The sequence below is a fragment of the Petaurus breviceps genome, unplaced genomic scaffold (assembly GCF_028583685.1).
Source record: "Petaurus breviceps papuanus isolate PSGF00001 unplaced genomic scaffold, PetGlider_PUasm1.0 90879, whole genome shotgun sequence".
Taxonomy (NCBI): Eukaryota; Metazoa; Chordata; class Mammalia; order Diprotodontia; family Petauridae; genus Petaurus; species Petaurus breviceps.
The window spans coordinates 2,472,200-2,492,082 of record NW_027187368.1 but is presented as its reverse complement, the minus strand read 5'-3'; the positions used below and the strand labels follow the sequence as shown (position 1 = coordinate 2,492,082).

At 38.4% G+C, this 19,883-nt stretch overlaps 1 protein-coding gene across 12 annotated transcripts in view; it reads left to right on the top strand.

Moving 5' to 3' along the window:
• Positions 1–19,883, top strand: part of DAB2IP (DAB2 interacting protein) — a 324,396-nt gene that overhangs the window by 215,662 nt on the left and 88,851 nt on the right. The gene's annotated exons all lie outside the window — the stretch shown is intronic.

Genomic DNA, 19,883 nt, shown 5'->3' with positions numbered 1-19,883 from the left:
TTAACCCCGATTGCTTTAAAAAAAAAAAAGAAATGGAGAATTTTAACATGGGGAAGAGAAGACTTAAGGAGAACATGATTACCAACTTTAATTATTTAAAGGGCTGTTTTGTGGGAAAGGGCTCTGCTGATTCCTTGTCTGTTGTGTGTAGAGCTGCCCAGATCATCCCTCTCCTTAAAAACAAGCACTCCCCAAAAGCTTCATTTGACCCTGCTATCTCTTCATGCCATTGGCCTCAACCTCTTCTTTCTTAAGCTAGGCACATGTCCTACCTCCATTTCATTTCACAACTCACAACCCCTTGTACTGTCTCCCAGTAGTATTCCTCAAATGAAAACAATTTCTCAAAGAATTCTCATTCTCCTTCTTTTTAAAAAAAAACATGTTTTATTGATATTTTTAATATCATTATCACATCTCAGACTCCTCCTATTCCTACAGAACCCCCATTTGCAACAAATAAATACAGTCAAGCAAAATAAATCAACACATTGGTCATACATGAAAGTGTATGCTTTATTCTGCATGCTTGGTCTGCCACCTCTCTGCTAAGGAACAGGAGACATTATCAGTTCTTAGAAATCACAGTTGGACACTACATTGATCAGAGTTCTAAAGTCTTTCAGGGCTCTTTTCCTTGCATAATTTGTTCATTCTCCCAACTTTGTTCTGCATCAGTCCACACAGATCATCCTAGGTTTCTCTGAATTCTTCATGCTTGTTTCTTACAGTACAATAATATTTTATTGCATTTATCTGAGAAGCAGTGTGGCATAGAAGATAGGAAGCCAGCTCTCAAAGTCAGGGAGACCTGAATTCTAATCCCATTTCAGACACATTCTAGCTGTGTGACCCTAGATAAGTCACTTTACTACTCAGGGATCTAGGCAACTCTCTAAGACTAGAAGTTGCAGACAAGGCACTGACTTGCTTCAGTAAAGGGAGTTTCCTCACCTGGGAGTTCCATATACCAATGAAACCAAAAGTCCAGCCCCCATCCCTGTTGTAACTCCGTATACTACAGTTTATTTGGTCATTCCCCAATAGATGATCACCCACTTTCTTTTCAGTTCTTTGCTGCTACAGTAAGAACTACTATAGATATTATGGCATACATGAGATCTTTCCCTCTGTCTTTGACCAACATAGATGTATGCCTAGTAGTAAAATGACCCAGTGATCTTAGTTGCTAAATCTAATTAGTAGTCTTTTTTTCTTGTCTCCATCCTTATTGGGGCAGCTGTTGGCTCCTTGGATAGAGTCCTACTCCTGGAGTCAGGAAGACCTGAGTTCAAATCCAGCCTCAGATACTTCCTGTCTGTGTGATCCTGGGCAAGTCACTGAACCTTTATTTACCTCAATTTTCTCAACTGTGAAATAGGGATAATAACAGCATTTACCTCCCAGAGTTGTTTTGATGATCAAATGAGATAATATTTGGGGGGAGTACTTAGCCCAGTATCTAGAACATAGTATCTAGAACTAGAACATAGTAAGTGCTATAGAAATGCTTATTCCCTTCTTCCTGGTCCTCTGCTGATTTTGACACTAAACTCCTTACAAAGTGAGAATTGTTTCACTGTCTGTGCTTGTATCCTCAATACCTAGTACAGGGTCCAGTGCATAGTGAATGCTTAAGAAATATTTTTGATTGATTGATCATCTCCTTCTCCAGGATACTCTCTCCTCCCTTGGTTTTCATGACAGTACTCTCACATAGTTTTCCTTATCTGATTGGTCCTACTCAGTCTCCTCTCTGGGATCATCTGTGCCCTGCCTCCTAAGCAAAGGAATATCCCAGGGCTTTGTTGAGTGCTTTTCTCTTCTCTCATTCCACTCATTCTCTTGGTCAAAAATTCCCCTGAATTCAATTATTATCTCTCTGCAAATGACTCCCCAATCTGTATAACATAGCCCTCATGTCTCCTGAGCTCTGGTCACATGGTCACATATCACCAACTGCCTGCAGGACATCTCTACCTGGATATCCCCTTCGGCATCTCAAAATTAAAATTCATTATCTTTACCCCTCTATCTGCCCTTTCTCCAAACTTACCTTACTTCTTCCAAGGGCACCACCATACATCCAGTTGCCCAGGTTAACAATCTCACCACCATTCTTCCCTCTTCCTTACCTGTGGTTAGCAAGCTTTGGTGATCCTCATCTCTCTCACTAATCTCCTCTCTATTCACAGCCACCACCCTATTTCAGGTGCTTATCATCTCTTGCCTGGACTCTTGCTATAGCTTCTTCATTGATCTCCTTGTTTTCGATTCTTCCCTTTCCTCCAGATAGCTACAGAAATCATCCTATAGCCATTTAAAAGTGGAATAGGCTATTTCCCTTGGGAATAGGCTCCCTCATTCACTAGATCACTTCAGGCAAAGGCTGTTGGTGCATTGTAGAGGGATTTTTGTTTGAGCAAGGGTTAGTCTAGGTAGCTGTTGACGTCCCATTCAACTCTGAGACCGTGAGCTATGCATTCCCTAGTGGGTCTATTTTCCTTTTCTTTTGTTTTTTAGTATTTGACATTAGAAAGTCATAATGAACTCTTGACAATTGAATCTAATCTCCATAGTGACCCCATAAGGTAAATGAAAAGAGAAGTTACTAATTCCATTTTAAAGCTGGAGAGACTGAGGCCTAGAAGAAACAAATGACCTGCCCAGATTCACCTAGCAAGTGGCAGAACTGGCAGTGGAACCTGATCAGCCCCCATGCTCTTTCCCCTGTATTCTCCAATTTCATAAACTGGGGGTGGCACACAGCCACTGTCTCAGAGTTCCTATCCCCATCCTCCTCCTCCCTCTTGCCCCCCACCTCCAGCCTGGTTTACCTGGGCAGGTTCCAGTGGCTCCTCTAGGGACGATGAAGTTCAGCAGGGAAGTAGTTCCTGTCACAGCAGACAGCTACCAGCCCTTTTTATATTCTCTCCCTCTACCCACTGTAGCTCAGAGCTTGAATTATTCAAAGCATGCCCTATTGACAGCTTGATTGAAGTGGCAGTGCTGAGGCAGAGAGGCAACGGGGGAGCTTCTCCCCACGTGCCCTGTGTTCAGGTTTTCTAAACACTATCAAGGAGACAGTTACAGACATTCTTCCCAAGACCAAAAGGCCCTCTGCAGGAACCATATTGTGCCCCCAGCAGCAAGCTGGTTTGGAGATGCCCAACTCTGTATGCAGTAGCATCTCTCAACTAGAAAACCCCAGGGGAGAGAGAGAGAAGTCTACTTAGAATCCTAGCATGTGGAGCTTGAAGGAGCCTTAGAACACAGAATGCTACAACGTAAAACATAGAATGTTATAATGCACAGTGTTAGAGTTGGAAGGGTCCTTAGAGCATTAAAGGCTAGAACACAAAGCACATAATAAATTAGAGCTTTGAAGGGAGCCTCACAACAACAGAATGTTACCAGATAGAGGTATTATAGGGTGTTAGAACTAGAAGAACATTTAGAACGCAGAATATTGGAAACAATCAATCAGCTAACATTTATTGAGCCTACTAAAACATGAATTGGCAGAGATGGTAAGAAATCTGTGAGATCAGGTGGTTCAGTATACCCATTTTATAGATATATATATATATTTATTATATATATATATATATATATATATATATAAAATCTATCTATGTATATCTAAATTTAGATAACTAACTAGGAAAGGCAAATAACTTGCTTAGAAGGGATATTAGTAATAAAATGACCTTAGGACTGTCTATAATTTGGGGAGATTTTTCCTTTTAGATTTTTTTCAGGGGTTGGATTTTTTCCCCCACTTTGGGATTAACTGTATTGTCGGTCTTTTCTCCAATGTTGATTTACCTTTTTTTTTCCTTTGGCTTGTGTGGAGGAGCCTAGGTCCAACCTGGCTCCTCTACCCTCATTTCTAAGAGCAAAATTAGCCCCAATGAATCTTCAGGGATGAGACCATAGATGTTGTTCCTAAACAACAACAACAGCTCTCATTTTTGCACTATTTTATGGTTACAAAACCCTTTATGGACATGGTCTCAGTGGAGTTTTACAACTATTCTGTGAAACTGACAGTGTCATTATTATCTCCATTTCACAGATGAGGAAAATAAGGTCCAATGAGGGAAAATTACTTGCTCAGAATCAGACAACTAATAATGGTAGAGCTGGAAATTGGGGAATTAGATCTCCTGACATTTAGGTCAGGGCTCATTCTATCGAAACTCTGCATCAGTTAAAAGCTTGAGTCTGTGGGCTATTGAGGGAGCCTTAGGCTCTTGCCATAGTCTCTCTTTTCCTCTCCTGGGGGAACTTTTATTAAATTACATGTGTCATTATCTCAGCTGTTGTGAGTCTTGTCATTTTATAGTTATTGCTTTTCCTGAAGGCCTCAAAGCAATTCCAGTTGTTTTTTTTTTTCCCCAGCTCACAGTTACTTATCTCTTTACAATTACCAAGTGCTTTCCATCTATTATCTCATTTAATAATAGCTCCAACACTCCTGTGAAATAGTTAGGGCAGGGGTTATCATCCCCATTTGAAAGATGAGTGAACTGAGGCCCTAAGAGGTAAACTTTAACTCAAGTTCACATAGAGTTAGTTCTTGAACACATATACAAGATCCTGACTTCTACCCTCGGGAGGCAAAGTGTTAAAGTGGAAGGAATGCTGGACTGGATGTCAGAAAATCTGGGATTATGTCCTTCCCCTCTCACTTATTAAGTGTAGAATGTTAGACAATTAATTTCTCCTTTGTGAGTCTCAGTTTCTGCACCTGTAAAGTAGGAATAACAATACTCACTGTAGTGATGAACATGCTTTTTAACACTTAAAGTACTCATGGAAATATGAATTATTATTGTTATACCATTTTGACTTTCATAGAATCATGGAATATCTGGACTAAAAGGGACTTTAAAAATCATTGAATTTAACTTCCTCATTTTACAGGAGAGGAGTGAGATGCCTAAACTTATACAGGGTCAGGCCTGGAACCCAAGCAGAAAAAAACTCCTTTTGTAAATTTTCATATTTTTATTGCTACCTTTTGTTTTTATATCATCTTTATGTTCCCACCCCCTACCCAACAAGTGATCCCTTATAATGAAGAATAAAAACTATTTTAAAAAAGAAAATTAGCAAAACTTACCAACACATCAACCAAGTACAACAATTTACGTAATATTCTATACCCCACCTCTGCATAGTCCCCCACCTTTGCAAAGCTTGGTCAAGCTTGGTCATTATAATTATAGTATTCACTTTCAGATTTTGTTGTTGTTCTTTCCATTTAAATTGTTATAGTCATTTCTTCTTTCATTTTTCCAGATTGCTGACATCATTTTTCATCAGCTCATATACTTCTTCCCATTCTTTTCTGAATGTTTTATAGTCACCATTTCTTATGGCACAAAAATATTCCATTACATTCATGTACTATTCATATTCCTCTGTTCCTACTCAATTCTATAGTAAATCAGTTCAACTCTGTTCTCTCCCCTGCTCTCAAATTCTTTACCCCTTTGTTCTAATGCCTCTCCAAATCTCAACCCCAGGTTACTCCCACCATTTGCCTCCTCCACTTACACTTCACTTGCCACTGAACAGAACTAGAGGAAGGCTCACAGTCAAGCTGATTGGGTCCACTTGCTACTAATTTATGTTGGCTAACCTCAGTCATTCCCTCAAGAAGCAAGAGAATCCTTTCCTTCTTTCCAATCTTCAGTCTCTTTTGATTTACTGATTCTTTCCTTCAGCCTACAAATATACCCAAATCTTTCCCATCCTTAAAAACCACTTGCTAAATATTACCATCCCCTCAAGCTATTGTTCTATACCTTTCATCTCTTTTTCAGGTAAACTCCTATTTAAAAAAAAACCTGTCTATACTCTTTGCTTTCACCTTCTCTTTTCATTCTCTTTTCAACCCTTTGCAACTTGGTTTCCAACCTCATAACTGAAATTTCTCCCTCCATGGATACCAGTGATCTCTTCATTGACAAAAGTGATGGCTTTTTTTTATCCTTCTCCTTCTTGACTTTTCTGCAGCATTTTCTAATGTTGTCCACCACTCTATATATTCCTAGATACTCCCTCTTCTCTGGGTTTTTGTAGCATTACTTTCTCCTTGTTCTCTTTGTACCTGTCCGACTGCTTTTTCTCAGTCTCCTGTGTTCTATCATCGGTGTCATGCCTCCTAAATCTTGGTAGAGCTCAAGACTCTGGCATGAGCCTTTTTCTCATTTCTTTCTATACTACCTTGCTTGGTGACCTCATCAATTCCTAAAGGTTTACCTGTTATTTCTATGCAGAGGATACTTAGATCTATATACCAAACTCCAATATCCTGAGCCCCAAGCTCACATCACCAACTACCTATTGGACATTTCAAATTTGATATCTCATAGACATCTTAAATTCAACATGTCCAAAACTCAACCCTCTTTTCACTTCCCAGTTTCCACTGAGGGCATCCCATTCTTCAAATCTCCCAGGTCTGTGACCTTGCTGTTATTTTTGACTTCTCATTATCCCTTGACAAATTTTGCCATTTACATTTCTACAAAACTCTCATATCCATCTCCTTACTACTCACACAGCTGGTATCTTAGTTCAAGCTCTCATCACCTTTTACCAGAACTGATAAATGACTACCAATGACCCCCAACTTGTCTCCCTTTCTAAAGTATCTCTTCATCCCAATACATCCTCCATATCACTGCCAATTTCTTTAAGCATGGGTCTGAACATTTTATTCCCCTACTTAATAAAATTCAGTGGCTCCCTATTGCCTCTAGGATCAAATAGAAACTCTCCTAGTTGGCTTTTAAAGTCTTTCACAACCTGGCCTGAAACTGCTTTTCAAGCCTCATCATACATTATTCTCCATCCTGCACTCTCCAGTGTGGCCAGCTAGCATTCTTACTCTTCCTCACATGTGGCATTCTAACTTCCATATCTGGGCCTTTGCACTGGACAGCACCCATGCCTAAAAAGCATGCTGTCTTTATCTCCACCTCATAGAAACCCTTAGTTCTAAATCTGTTGAGTCAGACTATGTTCTGTCCAAGCTTCTGAAAGAGGGAGAGGCCAAGTGGATTGTTATCCCTGTTAGTTATTAACCTCTTCCTCTCTCCTCCCTTTCTCCTTTTTTTTGTATTCATTTCTCTCCCTCTCTTTCCTTACTCATGTGAGAAAACAAACAGTCCAAGAACCTGGGTTTCTCTGCTATCAGCAACAAAACTCACTGCAGATCCCCCATTACTGCTCCTCTGTCTTCCATCCCACTGGCCACAGAAGGAAGAAAAAAAGAATGAAGCTTTTATGAGCAAAATGACTTTTTAAAATATCTGCCAATACTAAACCCAGGAAATTCCCCCCTCTCCCTATCCTCCTGCTAACTGCCCCCCCCCACTCCAAGCCGGAGGGAACATGTGAAATCTATTCATTTAAATTCAATTATTTTTAAGAAGACAGAATGGAATGAAATTGGGTCACTGGGATATATTTGCTGTGCTCAGCTGTTTTTCTCCCAACACCATCACCCACTGTCTCTCTCCAGGCACTGTACTGCCAAGCCCACCAATTAATTCCGTATCGGTACCTACTCTCTGGGTAAACATGGTACCCAGAGTCACAAGGGGCCTAATGCTAACTGCCTCTGGAGTGAAATCTGTCATTGCCAAAGCCCTATCATCCATCTGGCAGCCTAGAAAGCCTTTTTGACAGCACATTCTGCTGGTAAACATGCAGCCAATGTGGCCTTAGAATGTACCAGGTGAGGCACAGATGGGCTTTGGAGATGTTCACCAACACTGACAAGCCCAGTGCTGGGTCTTAAAGACAGCTGGGCATCGTTGCAGAGATGGCAAAGTGGTCAGATGTGTTTTTGATATTTTCTTTGTGATATTAAGGGTCGGTACTTTCTTCCTTAGTGTTTAGAAAGTGGTTCTATCCAGGATGCTAGAGGAGGCCAATCTTGGGAAACAGCTCCAGTGGTTAGTGAAGCACCTGTTTTCTTCTGGCACTAACAGAAACAGGAAGATTTTACAGATTATACAATGTGAGAAGTGGAAAGAATTTTAGAACAAAGAATGTGAGAAATAGAATGCAGAGTGTTAGAACTGGAAGGAAACTTAGAACATAAAATGTTAGAACTAGAAGGTACCTAGATACATAGAATGTTAGAGATAGAAAAAAACCTTAAAATGTAAAATGTCTAAGCTAAATGGGAGTTAAGGTTATGAAATGTTAAAGCCAACTTTGAGGCTTAAAATATTATTCTTATATGACCTTAGCAATCATCTACTCAAGCTCCTATGGACAGTACTTAGCAATAATTCTTACATTGCTTTATGGTTTACAAAGGGCATTCACACTGCTCCTGTGAGATAGATATGGCAGGTGTTTTTTTCATCTTACAAACAAGCAAACTGAAACTCAGAATGTTAAGCAGATTAATCACAATAATATAGCTAATAAGTTGTGGAAGTAGAATTAGAACCCAGGTCTCTTGCCTCCCAGTCTGACTCTTTCCACTCTATCTCCTCTCTGGGTCTTCTTTTTTTCTAAAATGAGAATTTACTGAGATGATGGAAATTTCTTAGCTGCCATTTTCCTGATGCCATGATGCTTGGCATTAGCTCAGGAAAGGCTTCTAGGAAGTCCTTTAAAATGTTTTCTTGGTACCAAATGACTGTAAATTAACTCTACCCTCTGCTAAATGATGATGGCTGCCCTGAAATGGAGAAGAAAGTAGAGAAATGTGTCTGTTCATATTTGTTCATGTTCTCACTTTACATGCTGCTACAGTAGCAAGTTACCAACACATCCAGTTCTCTAACAGGCAAAGGGCTGACCCCCAAAGGGAATATCTGAGTGCTCCTGCCTACAAACTGCTGACTTCACTGCTGCAGATTCCATTACCTGCCATCAACACTTTTCCTCAGTCATTCATATAATTTAAAAGGGTATCTAGTCCAACTACCCCCTTTGTGTAGAAAATTCAATTGATACCATCTCTGATAAGTGGTCAACTGCCTCTGCTTAGACACTTCAAGTGACAAGGAGCTCACTATCTTGTAAGGTAGCCCATTTCATTGATGGGTAGTAGCGATTGTTAGAACATCCTTCTATACTGAGCCAAAATTTGCCTCCCCATCAATTCCTTCCAATTTCTCTTCATTTTCCCCAGCAAAGTAAGTGTAGATTCTTATTCATTTGTTCTAACCACCCTCTCTCTGTTCATTTTCATCCCCACACACATGGGCTGGAGTTGTCCCCACTGATTCTGTTGGTGAAATTCCCATGGGGTTCTTTGAACCCTATTGCTGGGACTTAGGACAGGGAATAAAGTTATAATTGGCAGTGGTCATAGAGAAAAGTGTTCTGCAGAGAAAAGAATAGGAAGTGGGTAAGAGAAGTAAAGAAATAACTACAGTATATCTGGTTTCTAAGAGGTAGATTTAATAAGCTTGGATATCTCCCTTTATCCCTCCCACATCTCTCCATCTGTCATAGTTCCTACTGTAGCTATAGTCAGTCAGACCACCTTCGTGGGAAACACAGTTTTGTCCTTCTGAGTGGATAAGTTGATTTAATTCAACAAACATTTATTGGGGAGAGGAGATAATTGTGGGGTAATAGAATGAGCATTTGACCTAATGTTCAAGACCGTTTTTTATTTTCTCTGTATCTCTAGAGTTTAGCACAGTGCCTGGCATACAGTAAGTGCTTAATAAGGACCTGTTGATTTGTAATCAAATCACTAAGAAAAGGATTTGGTATCTAAAATACAAAGATAACTAACTGGAATATATGATACCAAAAGCTGTTGTCCAGTAGATAAATGGTCACAAGATACAAACTAACCATTGCCAAAAGACTTGCAAACTATCAACAACCGTACTAATGAATGTTCCACATCACTAATGATAAAAGAAATGCAGAATTGGAACTTGGATGTTTTACTTCACACCCAGCAAATTGGCAAAGATGACCAATCAATAAACATTTGTTAAATTCCTACTATGTGGGGGCGACTAGGTGGCGTAGTAAGTAAAGTGCCGGCCCCGGAGTCAGCAGGACCTGAGTTTGGTTCCAGCCTCAGACACTTAACACCCACACACACACACACACACACACACACACACACACACACACAAAACTAGCCATGTAACCTTGGGCAAGTTACTTAACCCCAATTGCCCTCCAAAAAATAGAAAAAAGAAAAAAAATAAATTCCTACTATGTCCCAGGCACTGTGCTAATTGCTGGGAATACAAAAAAAGATGCAAGAGACAGTCCCTGGCCTCAGAGAGCTTACAATCTAATGGAGGATACAGCATGCAAACAAATACATACAAAGCAAGCTATATACAGAATAAGTAAGAAACAATTAACAAAGGGAAGGCACTAGAATTAAGAGGAACAGGGAAAGGCTTCTTGTCAAAGATGAGAAAAAGACAGGATTATTTAACGTGGGAATGACTGAAATAGGCATACTATTACATTTTTGATAGAGCTGTGAATTGGCATGACCATTTAGCAAACTGTTTGGAATTATGTGCCTTTCTGGTCCCCTTCCCTACCCCCAGTTGCTAATGCCTTCGCTGTTGAGATTACCTTGCATCTATTCTGTATTCATATTATATGTACCTAATTCTTTTCATCCTATATCCCCCAATAGAATATGATCAGAAATTAAGAGAATTTGGTCAAATCCTTGTTCTGCTACTTGATATTTCCTTGGGCATGTCACTTACCTTCTGAGACTTTGCTCTCTGTCTTTAAAATGGAGATAATCACCCTTGCCTCACTGGGTAGTCATGATGAAAGAATATTATAAAGCTTAAGAATAATATATGAAATAAGTTTTTGGAAGTAGGGTGGGAGTAGTCAGAAAGGTAAGAAACATAGTAGAGTTGAAAAAATACTGGGCTTTGAATTAGCTCTGGGCTTGAATCATGTTTCTCAAACTTCCTAGCTGTGTGAACATGGTCAAATCACTTGATCTCTCTGACCTTCAGTTTTACTGGGCACTATAATATTTACAACAACCTCTCAAGGTTGTTGAAGAAAGTTTTTTTTTAATAAATCTTAAATGTGAACTATTATAATTATCATAACTCATACTGTAATAATACTACTATTAAAAAAAACCCCACAGACTCCTCTGACCTAACATTCAAAGTCTTTGGCAACCCCCTTCATTCATGTGACATTCCAGTCAAACTGGACTGCGAGTTTTATCCTAGCGTCATCCTTTTCTTGTGCTTTCATGGATATCTACCCCCCTGAAAAGCAAGAGTGAGTTTTCATCTTGATTAGCTTCAATCTCCCTATTAATAATAGTAAGTAGAATAATAATACTGATATAGCACTTTAAGGTTTGTAAAGCATCTTGCATGTATTATCTAATATCCCCTCAACAATCCAGTGAGGTAGATGCTATTATCTTCCACATTTTACAAATGAGGAAATTGAGACTCAGAGAGATTAAGTGACTTGCCTAGGATCACATAGGTGTCTCAAAAAGAATTTATTTTCACTTAATTTTACTTTTTTTCAGTGACAAGTTCTCCTTCTCTCCTTCCTACTTCCACCCCTATTGAAAAAAAGAAAGAAAAGGGGCGATTAGGTGGTACAGTGAATGGAACACTGGCTCTGGAGTAAGGAAAACCTGAGTTCAAATGCAGCCTCAGACACTTACTAGCTGTGGGACTCTGGGCAAGTCACTTAAACCCCATTGCCTCAAAAAAAAAAAATAAGAAGAAAGAAAAAGAAGAAAGGGAAAAAACCTTTTGTGATAAACCTCTTGTCAATCAAAACATTCATCTCCAGACCTCTCCAAATACACACACACACACACACACACACACTCTTATGTACTTATGTATATGCAATTTTTACTCTGAGAGCATTACTTCTCTATCAGGAGTTGGGTAGCATGTTTCATCATGAGTCTTCTGGAATTGTGATTGGTCTTTGTGTTGATGAAAGTTTTCAAAGTTGCTTGTCTTTATAATATTGTTATTGTATAAATTGTTATGGTTCTTCTTGTTTCATTGTGCATTGGGTCACACGAGTCTTCCAGTTTTTTTCTGAGACAATATCCTTCATCATTTCTTAGAACATAATAGTATCATATTTATATGCCATGATGTGTTCAACCATTCCATAATTGATGGGCATTCCCTTAATGTCCAGCTACCAAGAGTTGCTATAAATGTTTTTTGTACAAATAGTCCACCCCCACCCCCAACGTGCATGCATGTGTCTTTGGATTAAAGACCTAGTCATGATCAAAGGTTAAGCACAGTCATTAATTTGGGGGCTGTAAATCCCCAATCAAGAATGGCTAGACCAATCACTATCTTATACTGTATACCAAAATAGTCAAAATGGATAAATGATTTAGACACAAAGTGTGATATCATCAGTAAATTAGAGGAGCATGGAAAAATGCACCTATAAGATCTATGGATAAGAGAAGGGTTTATGACCAAACAAGAGATAAAGAAGAGATCATGGGAAATAAAATAGATCATTTGAACCATATGAAATTAAAAAGCTTTGCAAAAACAAAATTTAATGCAGCCAAAATTAAGAGGAAAATAGGAAACTGAGTGGGGGGGGGAGGAATTTTATATTAAATTTCTTTTATAAGGCTTCATTTCTCAAATATATAAAGAACTGAGCAAAATGTATAAAAATAAGAGCCATTCCTCAGTTGTTAAATGGCCAAAGGATATGAACAGGCAGTTTTCAGAAGAAGAAACTAAAGTTATCAATAGTCATATGAAGAAAAATGCTCTAAATCAATACTGACTAGAGAAATGAAAATTAAAACAATTCTCACCTCAAACAATACCATATCCAACTTATCAGATTCACTAACATGACAGAAAAGGAAAATGACAAAGGCTGGATGGGATGTGAAAAAAATTGGGACATTAATGAACCTTTGGTAGCATTGTGAACTAGTCCAACCATTCTGGAGAACAACTTGGAAATACACTTGCCAAGAGAGCTATAAAACTGCATACATAACATACCCTTTGACCCAGAAATAACATCACTAGGTCTGTATCCCAAAGAAATCAAAGAAAAGGGAAAAGGACCTATTTGTACAAAAATATTTATAGCAGCTCTTTTTGTGGTGACAAAGAATAAAAAATCAAGGGGATGCTCATCAGTTGGAGAATTGTTGAACAAGTTGTGGTATATGATTATCATAAAATACTATTGTGGTATAAAAAATGGTGAGATGGATGGTTTCAGGAAAACTTGGGAAGATATCTTAACTGATATAAAGTGAAGTGAGCAGAACTAGCAGAACACTATATACAACACAAGAAATATTGTAAGGTTGATTAACTGTGAAAGACTTAGATACTCTGGTCAAGAAAATGATCCAAGATAATTCCAAAGGACCCATAATGAAAAATGTTATCTATCTGCAGAGAGAAAACTGATGAACTCTGAATTCAAACTGAAGCATACTTTTTGAAATTTTCTTTTGTTTTCTTGTTTTTATTATCTATTTATTTTTGGTCTCTACTTTCTTTGGCAATATGCCCAATGCAGAAATATATTTTGCATCACTTCACATGTATAATCAATATCAAATTGCTTGCCTTTTCAAGGAAGCATGAGATGGAGTGGATAGAAAGAATTTGGAACTTATTTTTTTTAAAAAAGGATAATTAATTAATATTTAATGAAATAAATAAAAATATTTTAAAATGGGTAAAACATTCCACAGCTCCACTATTAATGCATTAATATATCTGTTTCCATTTCTTGTTATTTTTGCCAATGTGAGGGGTATGAGGTGTGTGAGGTGGAACCTCAGAGATGTTTTAGTTTGCATTCTTCCAATTACTAATGATTTGGAGCATTTTTATGTGGCTATTGAGACTTTGATATCTACCTCAGAAAATTCCTTGTTTATATTCTTTGACTATTTATCAATTGGGGAATGGTTCTTACTCTTATAAAATTCCTTCAGTTTCTACATATCTTAGAAATGAGAACTTTATCAGAGAAACTTGCTGCAGAGATTTTTTTTCTTCTAATCTTAGCTGTATTGGTTTTGTTTGTACAAATCTTTTTAATTTTATATAATCAAAATTACCCATTTTACCTTCTGTGATCCTTTTTATCCCTTGTTTGGTCATGAACTTTCCCCATCCATAGTTCTGACAGGTAATTTCCATGCTCCCCCAATTTACTTAGGTTGTCTAAGCCTTGTAACCATTTGAAGCTTCTTTTGGTATGTAGTGTGATCTGTTGGTGTATGCCTATTTTCTGCCAGACTGCTGCTTGGTTTTCTCTGCAGTTTTTGTTGGATAGTTCTTACTCCAATAGCTGGGAGTTAGTTATCAAGCATTAAGATTATTGTGCTCATTTGCTTCTTTATATTGTGTACCAGATCTATTGCATTGAACAGTTGTGTTTCTTAAGTGGTACTAAATCACTGATGATTACTGCTTTGTAGTATGGTCTGAGATCCTTTAGCTTTGCCAAGAAAACCCCATGGACCGTATTGTCCATGGGGTCATGAAGAATTGGACACAACAACAGCAACACTACTAGAGACTTATTCTCCCACTTCACTCTCTACCCCCCCCCCCCCAACCTTCACCCCATCCCCTGAATTATTGAGATTCTTGATCTATTGCTCTTCCAAATGAATTCCATTGTTATTTTTTTCTAGTTTTCTAAAGTAATCCTTTGGTGGTTTGATTGATATGGGGGCTACATAATTGTTTTTTTTTTTTTTGTATCATAATAGCTTGGCCTATACCTGAGCATTTTACATTTCTTCAATTATTTGTTTAAAGGTGTTTTGTAGCTGTATTCACGTAGTTCCTGTGTGTGTCTTGGCAGATAAATACCTAAGTATTTTTTATATTTTATAGTTATTTTAAATGGAATTTCTCTTTCCATCTCTTTCTGCTGGGTATTGTAGGTAATATATAGAAATGTTGATGATTTGTGTGGGTTTGTTATATCCTACAACTTTGCTGGGGCTGTTAATTGTTTCATTTAATTTTTTACTTGACTCTTGGGGTTGTCTAAGTCAGTGCCTCTTAAACTATGGGTCTCTACTCCATATGTGGTCACATAACTGAATGTTGGGGTCCTGAAAAAATTGTCAACAGTAGAGGTTTCTGAACATGCAGTGATCAAAAATTAATTCAAAATCACATGCATAATGGATCCAAGGTGCAACTTCACTCTAGCCTTGGTTCTGAACATCCCATATGCCCTCTTTGTACTTCCCAGGATGTCATGCCGCGTAACACCAACAAACGCTCCCAGAAACACCTTGGCTCAGATTCGAGACTGTTGTATGTTATGAATTGTAGTGTTTTTACTGTACATACAAAATTGTTTGATGAATTTTGACTTGGAATTAGGACAGAATTTCTATCAATTTCTGAAATGGCCCTAAAACATACTTCTGCTATTTTGTACTATGTATTTATGTGAAGTGGTGTCTGCAGAATTAATGATTATAAAATCAAAATGTTGATCAACTCTGAAAATCATTGAAGATGCTCTGTGTCCTACAGTATCAAATATTCCACCAAGATTTAAGTCTTTATGTAAAAATGAACAAACATAATCTTATTATTATGCAAATTCACCTTTATTTTTAATAAATAGTAAAATTATATGTATGCCAAAGAATTATTTAAAAATAAATTTCTTTATGATTTAAAATAAGTAAATGTTTGATTTGTACGCTAATTTTATATACCTATATGCTTTGGGTTGTGTAAAAATTTCTTGGGCAAAAAGGGGTTGCAAGTGGAAAAAGTTTAAGAAGCCTTGCTCTAAGTAAACCATCTGAAAAAAAAGTAATTTTTTTTTTCTCTTTGCCTAGTCTTAGGCAGAATTTGAACTCAGGTCTTTCCCCCTGCCTATAAGTCCAATGTCCAATGCTGTATTGACTGTACCACCTGGTTCCCTCTTGTACTAGGTGATGTTTCAAGTTTCTTTCCATTTTGTGATTCTGGAATTCGAGTTTGACTCCTGACTCTAATGGTGTATTACCTTGGCAAATCAGTTAAAACCTCCTTAAGCCCCAGCTTTCTTTTCTGTAAAATAGGAATAATAATCCCTGTGCTCCTCACCTCATAATGCTGCTGTGGGGAAATAGCTATGTAAACTGGAAACCATTATAGAAATGAGAACTGTTGCTGATTTTGCCACTATTAGTAAGACCGTGTTGCTGGGCCTGGCCCAGCAGGATGCAAAGATGAATACAATGTTTCTGCCCTCATGGAGCTTAGAGACTTATTGGGAAAATAATATAAGAACAATAAAAAAAATCTTCTGGCTCACTTGTCAGTGTCACAATATTGCAATTTCACTGGGGAGACAATACAGAAACACTGCAAAGTTTAAAACAACAATAAAAGAAGTATGTAAAATTTCAAGATGGCAAGGGAGAAAGATGTCATAATGTAATACAGTATCTGTTTAGTTGCCAGATGCATAGTTAAGGCAATAAACTACATGACAATTCAGAAAAGGAAGAGATAATTATTACTCCAAACTGTGTGGTCACAGAAGGGTTAGCAGAGGGGGTCTAGATTTAAGGGGTCTTATGCTCTGTTGCTGTTCAGTCATTTCAGTCATGTCTCACTCCTTGTGACCCCCTTTGGGGTTTTCTTGGAAAAGATACTGGAGTGGTTTGCCATTTCTTTCTCCAGGTCATCTTACAGATGAAGAAACTGAGGCACACATGGTTAAATGACTTTCCCAGGGTCACACAGTAAGTGTCTAAGGTCTGATTTGAACTCAGGTCCTTCTGTCTCCACGGCCGGTGCTCTATTCATTGAGCCACCTAGCTGTTCCAACGAATCTTATAGAATATATATTTACAGCTTCCAGAATACTTAGAAATGAATCCATTTCTTTCATTGTACAGATATGGAAATTGGGAGAAAGTGATTTGCACAGTTAATTCTCATACAGGTAGTAAAGAGAAGATCTGTGAATCCAGCCTAGGTTTTTACACTCCAGGGGAGTCTTTTTTTTTTCTCACCCCTTTTTCAATGTTGTAAATGTCCATCTTTATTATACTTACCATAAATTGAAAGCCCTTAGGATTTCTTCCAAAGTCTAGCCCAGGGTGGGTCACTAATAAGGAGGGTGCCTTTAAATCTTTTAAGAATAGACTTGCATTGTGAGAAATTGTTGCAAACTCAGGATAACTCAGTTGCTCACACAAGGATACATAGCAGTTGGTGAATTCCCAGGCTTATGCTCGAAGAGGGTCAAATAGAGAAAGGCTCTGTAATCACAAAAATATACATAGTTGCATATTTTGTGGCTGAAAAGAACTGGAAACATATTGGGTATTTGCTGTTGGGGAATGGCTAAATAAATTGTGGTGCATGTTTTTATTGGATTATTACTGTACCATAAGAAAGAATGAATATGAAGAATTCAGAGAAGCATGAAAAGAGTTATATGAACTGATATGGAACAAAGCTAGAAAACCAGAAAAACAATGTTCATGATGGCTACAAAAATATAAATGGAAAACTATCTAGCAGGAACTAAACAAAACTGAATACTGTAATTATAACCAAAGTATTCCATATGCTATCAGATTTGGTTGAAATAGTGGTTGGTTTTTCTGAACCTTTGATCCCTTTTTAATGCTTTGTTACAAGGAGTGGCTTGCTGGGGAGGAATAGGAAAGAGGGATGTCTTTGGAAATAAAGGCAAAGTTGGGGGCGGCTAGCTGACACAGTGAATAGAGCACCATCCCTGGAGTCAGGAAGACCTGAGTTCAAATCAGACCTCAGACACTTAACACAAAAAAACTAGCGGTGTGACCTTGGGCAAGGTGCTTAACCCCAATTGCCCTCCAAAAAACAAACAAAAAATAAATAAAGGCAAAGTAAAAACAAAAAAATCAACAAAAATTCTAACAAAATAGCAATACGTAAAAATAGATATTTAGGAAATGGATGAAACTGTGAGTCTTCAAGTTTGTATGAGACAGTTGAGAGGCTGAGGAAGTAGGGAACAGGACTTTGTACTGGGGAGTCAGAAGACCTGAGTTTTATGTCCCTCCCCCCTTAATAGCTATATGATTTACAAGTTATTTCACCTAGATTTCAGTTTTCTCACTAGTAAAATAACTAAATAGTCTCAAAAATTGTGCTCAGATCTAAGATTCGGTATTCTAATATCCCTTCCAGCTCTAACACTCTTCATTCTAACATCCCTTCCAGCTCTAGGATAAAAAGGAAGCGTTATAACAGTTTCTCTGGATTCCCTACTAGACATATTTTTGGAGGGGAGGGGAGGATTAGAGGAGGTGGGTGGAAATAGCAATATGCTATTAGCTGTTGCCCTAGATGCCTTGGGAGGCAGGAAAGATTGTTAAGCTTCCATCTGCCAGAGATATTGGGAGGTGGGAGGAAGACTCCTTCAGGAATGGGTCTGCATGGCCACACCAAATGTTTCTCACCCTCTCTTCCATTTGGAAGTTTTATTAAGATGTTAGATAAACAGAGAGGAAAACTGCAAAGGAAAACATTGACTCAGAAGGAAAGGGACCAGCAGGGTTCAGAGCTAAGAGCTAGTTTGCTCCAGATGTGTGCAAATGTGCCAGTGTGACCTTTTAATTATAGATTTCTTTAAGGGGGGGGGGGTGACGATGAAAAGATTGGTTGCATTTTCAAAGTCTTTGGACTTAAATAATATTGCTTCATGAAGTAGCCAAGGTGGGTCCCCTAGGTACATGTGGCTCGGGTAGTTTGGGTCAGGAGGAGGGCAGGTGCATGGCCAACTGGAGGTGGGGGGAGGGGGAGTTACCCTTGGTATAAATTAAGTTACAAGCATCCAAGAGGTTGAATGTCTGTATATCCACATCCTACAGCTGCAGCTGCCCCAAACATCCCACTCCTCCCTGGGCCTTCCTGGCGGTGGCAAGAAAAACCAGGAATGCACTGGTGTCAACAGTACTATGGTAGGGAGTGTGTGGGAGTGAAAAGGATCCTGGCCAGGGTTCCAAATCCAGGCCTGCCATTGGCTTACCATGGGATATTGGGCAAGTCGTCCTGCCCTCCTCCTCCTCCTAAACCCCAACCTCAATTTCATCTGTTAAATGAGATCTGACTAGAATTATGAAGTGTTCTTGACCTTTTTATGTGTGTCATGGTTCCCTTTGGTAGTCTGATTAAGCCTATGGACCCCTTCTCAAAATGTTTAAAATGAATATTTAGGATTACAAAAGAATTTATGATATTGAAATAAGGTTATAACCATTTTTTTTAAGTTCACAGACCTTAAGTAAAGAACTGGGGGGTCACTAAAGGGATAGTCACCAAGTTCTGTGTCCCAACATTGTGTGTTCTAAGAAGATGTAATGAAAATAGGACTGTGGTTGAAAGACGTGTGGACCTAAGGAACTACTTCAAGTTTTTCCTCGGAGCTATCTTGGAAATTTTGTGGGTCAAATCACTGTCTCTCAGTGCCTGTTTTTCCTCCCCGAAAAAAGAACAATAATTTCTTTCACCTCCTTATCCGGGTTGTTGTGTGGACAGCCCTTTGTAAACATAACAGTACTATAGAAATGTAAATTGTTGCTATTGTTTAAGGTTTCCTTCCAGCTCTAGTGTTCTTTGTTCCAAGTTTCTGTGACTCCTATCTGAACTTGAATTTCATTCTGAAGGCCTAGCTTTCTAGCGATTGTGAGAAACCAGAGATTTTCATTGGGAAGGGGGTTGGCTGACCTAGAGTTTAAGCTGGTAGACCTGGATTTGCCAGGAGGCAAATTCAAATCCTTGAATTACTCCTTTGGGAGTAAAACCCGGCGTGGGCTTGCCTTTGGGTGGGTGGCAGTCTTCTTTAGGAACTGGGTTTGTTTG